Source organism: Zosterops lateralis, assembly GCF_965231275.1.
Source record: "Zosterops lateralis genome assembly, chromosome: 3".
NCBI lineage: Eukaryota > Metazoa > Chordata > Aves > Passeriformes > Zosteropidae > Zosterops > Zosterops lateralis.
Window position 1 is genome coordinate 93,801,639 of NC_139764.1, and position 6,305 is coordinate 93,807,943.

Consider the following 6,305-nt stretch of genomic DNA (forward strand, 5'->3'; position numbering starts at 1 on the left):
CACCATGAGACACAAACTCAATGAGGGTGTCCTGCCAACTGCATCATCTGCTTCCAGTCCCTCATCTTCTCATGCTGACAAAGAGAGCACTGGTGGGCAGCACCCATGGCTTCCCTGAACACATTCCAGGACTGACTGATGTTGTTGGGGGCTGCCCTCCTCCAGTGCCCATCAATCTATTTTTGAGCCTGACACACTCACACATTTTCCTTTTAATCTTTTTTTGTCCTCTGGAATCGCTTGTTCTCATATTTCTTTTTTTCCTCCAGCCCCTTCTGCTCAAAGGGCTTGAAGGGTTGGTTATGGTTGGGCTAAAACCTGTCTCTAAAAGGGAGAAAGACAGCTAACATGGTTTAAACAGGACTTAAATTTTTTGCTCCTTTCTGCAAGGTCTAAACAGAGCTTATGTGCTCACAGCATCAGTGAGAAATACTTGAGGAATAATTGGTCCCAGGAGAGTCATATGCCGGTGCCTTGAGATTCCTCCTTTACACTTTCCTTTGTTATCTTCCCACTGCTGATATTAACCAGCAGAATAAACACTGAACTGGAGTGTTTCAGTCAAACTTTTCTTCACTGATCTCTTTTTGCTGTCCATCTTTTGGGGTTTTTTTTGTGACTAGTGGTGTCACAATTCTCTGAGCAAGAAAACTTGGAGGTGAGCCTTCAGTGCCCTTGTGCTGTAAATTTGGATCAAAACTACAGGTAAGAAGTGGATCTCCAAAGAAAATTGAGGCCATGTCTGCTATAGCCCAGCAGACTCCTGCAGTCCAGAGCTGTCACTCAGGGTCAGAGCTGCTGCTCTGGTAGATAGCTATGTGAGGGCAAATCAGTCCTCCCTTTTCCCCCCAGAACACCTTGTTTTCATCAGATAATTGTGGAACTACAAAGCAAAAGGCCCCACCTGCAGATCTTTGCCTGTTTGGAGTGCTGGTATATCCATGAAAATATCTCAGGCTGGGATTGCCAGTTCACCAGGCAGAGAAGGCCTGAATCGGCAATCAGAGTTTTACTGTTGACTTAAATGAAATGCTGGGGAGGTTTTGTTATGTTTAACTCTTAACTACTACAAAACAGATCACTGAGTATTCTAGAGGATGATGCATGTTTGATTACATTTACTTTTATTGAGTGAGTCTGGGCAAAGTCATGAGAGTTTGTATGAGTTGTACCACATACTCCGTGGTCTAAATATTCAGAAGTTAATCTCCCAATTTTTCACTTCTGTTCGATTTTGGTAATTAAAGGTTGGAAATGCATTAGATTTCTTGAAAAACAGTTTGTGATTGACATAATACAAAAAACAGCATACCTCAAAGAATGGAGAATTTCACCCACTTCAGATTATGACATTTGTTTCCTGCAGACAATGAAACAAATTAGTATTTGCAATCTTCTGAGTGCACTTCTATCCAGTGTAGATAGTCGCAGAAAACAGCACTGTTTCAGGTGATTTTATTTTAAGTTTTTTTGTGTCTGGGAAAAAATTTTGAAAATATTTATGAAAAAGAAAAGGGATGTAAGATCAGAGAGGTTAGGTAGTGGTGTGCTTTATGTAATATTCTATTTCCCACAGAGGTCACTGCCAATTTGATGTACAATACAGCAAAAAATCCTGCAGTGGAAAATAATGGAATATATTTTCATGTTATTAAAATCTAACTTGTGAAAATTAGCAGAACACTTGAAATCTGAGCTAATATCATTAGCTTTTTTGGGCCTACTTGTGCTACCTGATATTCTTGTTATCCTCATGAAGTTCCTGTTTCATACAACTTCAATGACATTCTTCGGAAATGAATTTCCACAGTGTGCAATTACACTGTTGAAAAACATCTATTTCCTTTTTCAGTTATAAATGCATGATCTTTTGTCTAAATGGATGCTTCCTTGTTTATATCTGATGAGAAGAAGCAATTCTATTAGTTAGTTCTATCCACCTTTCCAGTCTTTTTCTGTGTACATTTATTCCATTTCCTCGTATTTACTTCTGGTTTAAAAGCACAGTGTTCATCTATCTTCATAACAGTATTTTTCCATGTCTAAGAGTCTTTGTCATCAGTTCTGGCCTTCTTCTATTTTTGCTATGTCATCCCTTGGGACATAAAATCTCTATAATAAATTGTAATGACAAAGTATAAATTAATTTAGTGTGCATTTGCATGCAATAATCTGCTTCCTCTAGGACTCTTGGTATGTCTTGAACTGACTTACAGTTGATTCAACCATCTGTCAATTTTTAAAATAAGTCTATTTTTCAAAAATATTTTGCTTTTCTCTCTTACACATTTTCTTTGGACAAAGATCTACACTGACTAACTTACATGTCAAGTGACAAACAGCTTTCCTATACATGTCAGTATTTCAACTCAAAGTGGATTTGTTATCAATGAGAATGGAGTTTGGCTAGAGACAGAATATCTCCTTTCCCTTGTAGGGTTAGACCTCACCTTTCTATTGGTAAGCCTTGAGAGTTTAGAAAGGAAGGTTAGACCATCTTGGAATGTTTTGTGGCTCTTAAACCAGCTATATTTATGTTTTGTTTTAAATGAGAATTATACTATAAAATCCCAAAAGAGTAGAATGCAAGCTTTTTCAAATTGTCTAGAACAGCTTTTATGTAATAAATGTGACTTACACATCTATGTATATATAAGTGAAATGTAAGTATTGCATTTGAATGAGCTTGGACTTTGTGATGACTTGCACAACCCATGTACTGTAGTCATCCAGAAATCATATTCCTAAAAATTGTGTATTATATCACACAATATGTATTTTCTCATACATATCACATATGTTTTAGCTTGAAGTTGGCTAGGGAACTGCTAGGAAACATGGGGAACATGAAGAAGAAAGTTTTGCCCTGAACTCTGGTATTACTAGTTGCTGAACCTTCCTCTCTTTCTGCTGTTCAAAAGATATAGCCCTGGCATTGCTTATTTTTGTAAACGTTGATACAGTTGTAGATAAATGTCTACAATAAACACTGCAGAAAGTTAAGATGAAAAAGGGAAAACAACAGTGCTGCTCTTCACGAGTTAGAAAGGGAAAATAACCGAGATATGACATCTAGGCATTTAAACTTTCATGAGATAAATTCCAGACTGGGACTCTCTGGCACTATCAGTGTCCAGAAAATGAAAAACACATGGGGGTAGGAATCCCGGAAAGGATATACAGATACTCCAGTGCCTATGCTGTATTCTGGCACAGTGCTATAAAGACAGTTTTCACCATAAAATGGCTACCAATGGGCCCCTGCAGTGGCAGAGAGATGTTTCCCTAATGCTTGTGGTGTGTGCCTAACACTGCTGGGAAGTGGTGAATCTCATCTTGTTAGTGTGGTCTCCAACAGCCTGGCTGAGGTCTGACTACCAAGTGCAGCTGAGAAGGTTGGCAGTGGTGGCAGCAGTGGTGGATGTGTCATCTCTAGCATGGGTTTGTTCTTGCATCTTGCTTGGAACAGCAGCAGTGCAGCCATAGCAAGGTTAGTCTGTCAGGAAGGGTGACAGACCACTCACATGAGACACTGCTTGTGGCACAGATGAGTGAGAGATGCCATGGATAGTAAGTGGGATTTGAAAGGCAAGTGCTGAGAGCTGTTGGGATGGATCCCATACCTGAAGTGTGGTAATATCCAAGGGTCCTGCAGCCTGGAGTCACTGGAGACACTAAGTGTCATGGAGTTACTTGGTACGGTACAGGGGATCATTCACTTTCCTCATTTTTCTCTCTCTCTCCTGAGAGCCTGGTTTAGGCCAGCAAAAGAACTCCATCCTTTTGTCTTCTGGGTCAGAGCCTGGAGTAAAAGAGGAAAGGAGAAACATATCTTTCAGCAGCATAATGTTTTGCCAGGTCATGAAGTGGCTGCTAAAACCATGTTGTCTGGCTTTGCTTTCGAAACAGCTCAGTAGTCCTTGAGAGTCAAAGGCTGCATTTTCTGTTACTTCTCTCATATTTTTCCCCAGCTCTGTGCTCCCTTAAGGGAGACAGGATCAGAATTTAGAAGAGGAATCATCAATTTTTTCCTATAATGATATTTATAAAGATGTTCATGGCATTTGAAATACCATGCAAGAAGTTTCTCAAACAGGATTTCACAGTTTTCCCCTGAATACAACTTAGGGACACATGACAATACAGTTTCTTAGAGGAAAAAACTGTATTTAAGTGTTTTGTATTCTTTTTCACCCTAGGCAGATCCAGTTGCCAAAAGTCAGCTTCTTAGTCTGGAAAAACAAATTTGATTAGTTGCATATAATTAATTTTAAAAGGAAATAATAAATTCATAAGCTGAAATCTGTAGAATAGATCAGCAGAAAATAATATTCTTCTCAGAAGAACATGAGATAGCACTCAGCCAAGCCCTGGGGTCTAGAAAATGTGAACTGAAAATCTCACCTCTCTAAAGTCAACTGGATTGATTTTCAGTGACCAAAGTAAAGCCAAGTTTTCACTCTGAAGTTCAAGATCTTAGAAGAAAACCTAAGGGGGAAAAAGAAATCAAAACTAATAAAAAAAAAGACCAAAGGCATGTAGTTAATTTTGTGTGTATTTGGAATGCTGTATGAATTTCTTAGTGAGACCAAAACTGAGCAGAATCATAAGTATTTGCAGGATTTAAGCCTAATGATAGAGTTTGGTGTTTCAGGCAGCCATAAGAAAAATAGCATAAGGAAAGCATTGGATTAAAATAGTAGGGTCATTAGTAACGTGGTGACAAATAACTTATTTAATCTTTTCAAGGTCTAAATACAGAATTCAAATCAAATCAAATGGTTGTTTTCTACTTAGAGTTACACAAACATGTGCCAATATAACTTAGAAATATTTTTGTTTATAAATTTGAAGGAATCAGAGGTTAAAGAACTAGTTATAAATTGATTTGCCTTCTAGAGGAAATCCATGCTAAACCTGATCTGTCTTTAATAACCAAGAATGTGTTTTGTCTCCTACCCTCTTGAGATTCAGTTAATATTAATGCAAGATGTGAAAGGAAATTCTGTGCTTCACTTTTTAGTAGCTTTTAGTCTCAAAAGTGAAGGGATTGAAAATGAGATAAAGAAGACTTTGTTTGAAAACTTACTGCAAAACTAAAGGCTTTTAGAGTCCTTCAAACACTTGTGCACTTGCTTTATGCTCATTGATACAATTTTGTGAAGTTCATTTTCAAGACAGAGGGTTAAAACTGCACTAGTGCAAATTCTGTGGTTACAGGTCCAAGTGAAGTGAATGTATCTTTTGTGGAGTCAGCTACAAATTATACTTGGCTACACAGCATTCCTAAGTCATTACAGAAATCCTGAATCAGTACAAAGAGAATTTATAGCTAAAACTATGATGGTTATCTTAGTACATAAGACATTTTATGACAGAAAAAGTCCTTTTTCTCATTGATTTGCCAGTCTCCAATCCGTGGGTGTCCTTCTGCCGCTGATGGGAGCTAAAGGCAGCAGGTAGCACAGGGAGCAAGCGGCCTGCAGGACCTGCTGCTCCTGCCCCGGGGTGAGCCCTTTTCCTGTAAAGCAGGTAGGTGCACATTGCAGCCAAACCCCAGCAGAGCACTGCTGCTCTCTGAGTGCCGCTGCTCAGCCCCCAAGGGATCGGGCAGTCACAGCAAGGCTTGCAAGTCTGTCATGAGGGATCCTGGAGTTTACGGCTTTTCACCAGTGAAATCATAGCAGCATTAAACAAGAGAACAACCTAAAATGGTTGTTTTAGACTAATTTCCCAGTTCTTTGGACATCTGACCCTAATTCACAGATCAAAATAATGGACAAAGGAATGCTTAGGTGGGGATTTTAATGGAAAAGTATCCTAGCAAATCTTTCTAAAAACTAAGAATCAATGAAAATACCAGCTGGTACACAGGGCATTAAATCTGGATCATTCAGCCATCAAACTGGGAGCTCCTGGCACTCACTGGACTCCCGCTGGATGCACCAGGCTTTTCCACCTGGCTGCAGGGCTCCATGGATCAGGGGGAGCAGGCCCGTGGTGCAGGCTGGGGGCTGGATGGGCAGCCTGTCCTTCCCCAGAGGACGGGGGGACACACGGGTGGGTGCGCGGGTGGACACACAGGCAGGCACGCCGGTGAGCACACAGGCAGGGTACAGGGCTGGGTGCACGGCTGGGTGCACGGGTGGATACACAGGCAGGGTACAGGGCCGGGTGCGCCAGGACCATTTGCAGAGCTGTCGGGCCATCTATGTCGCCCTGCGAGTGCCGCTCCTCCCGCTACCCAGACGGGTCCAGCTTCACCTCCGAGCGCCCCGCGTTATCCTCACAGACATCCCGCTGCC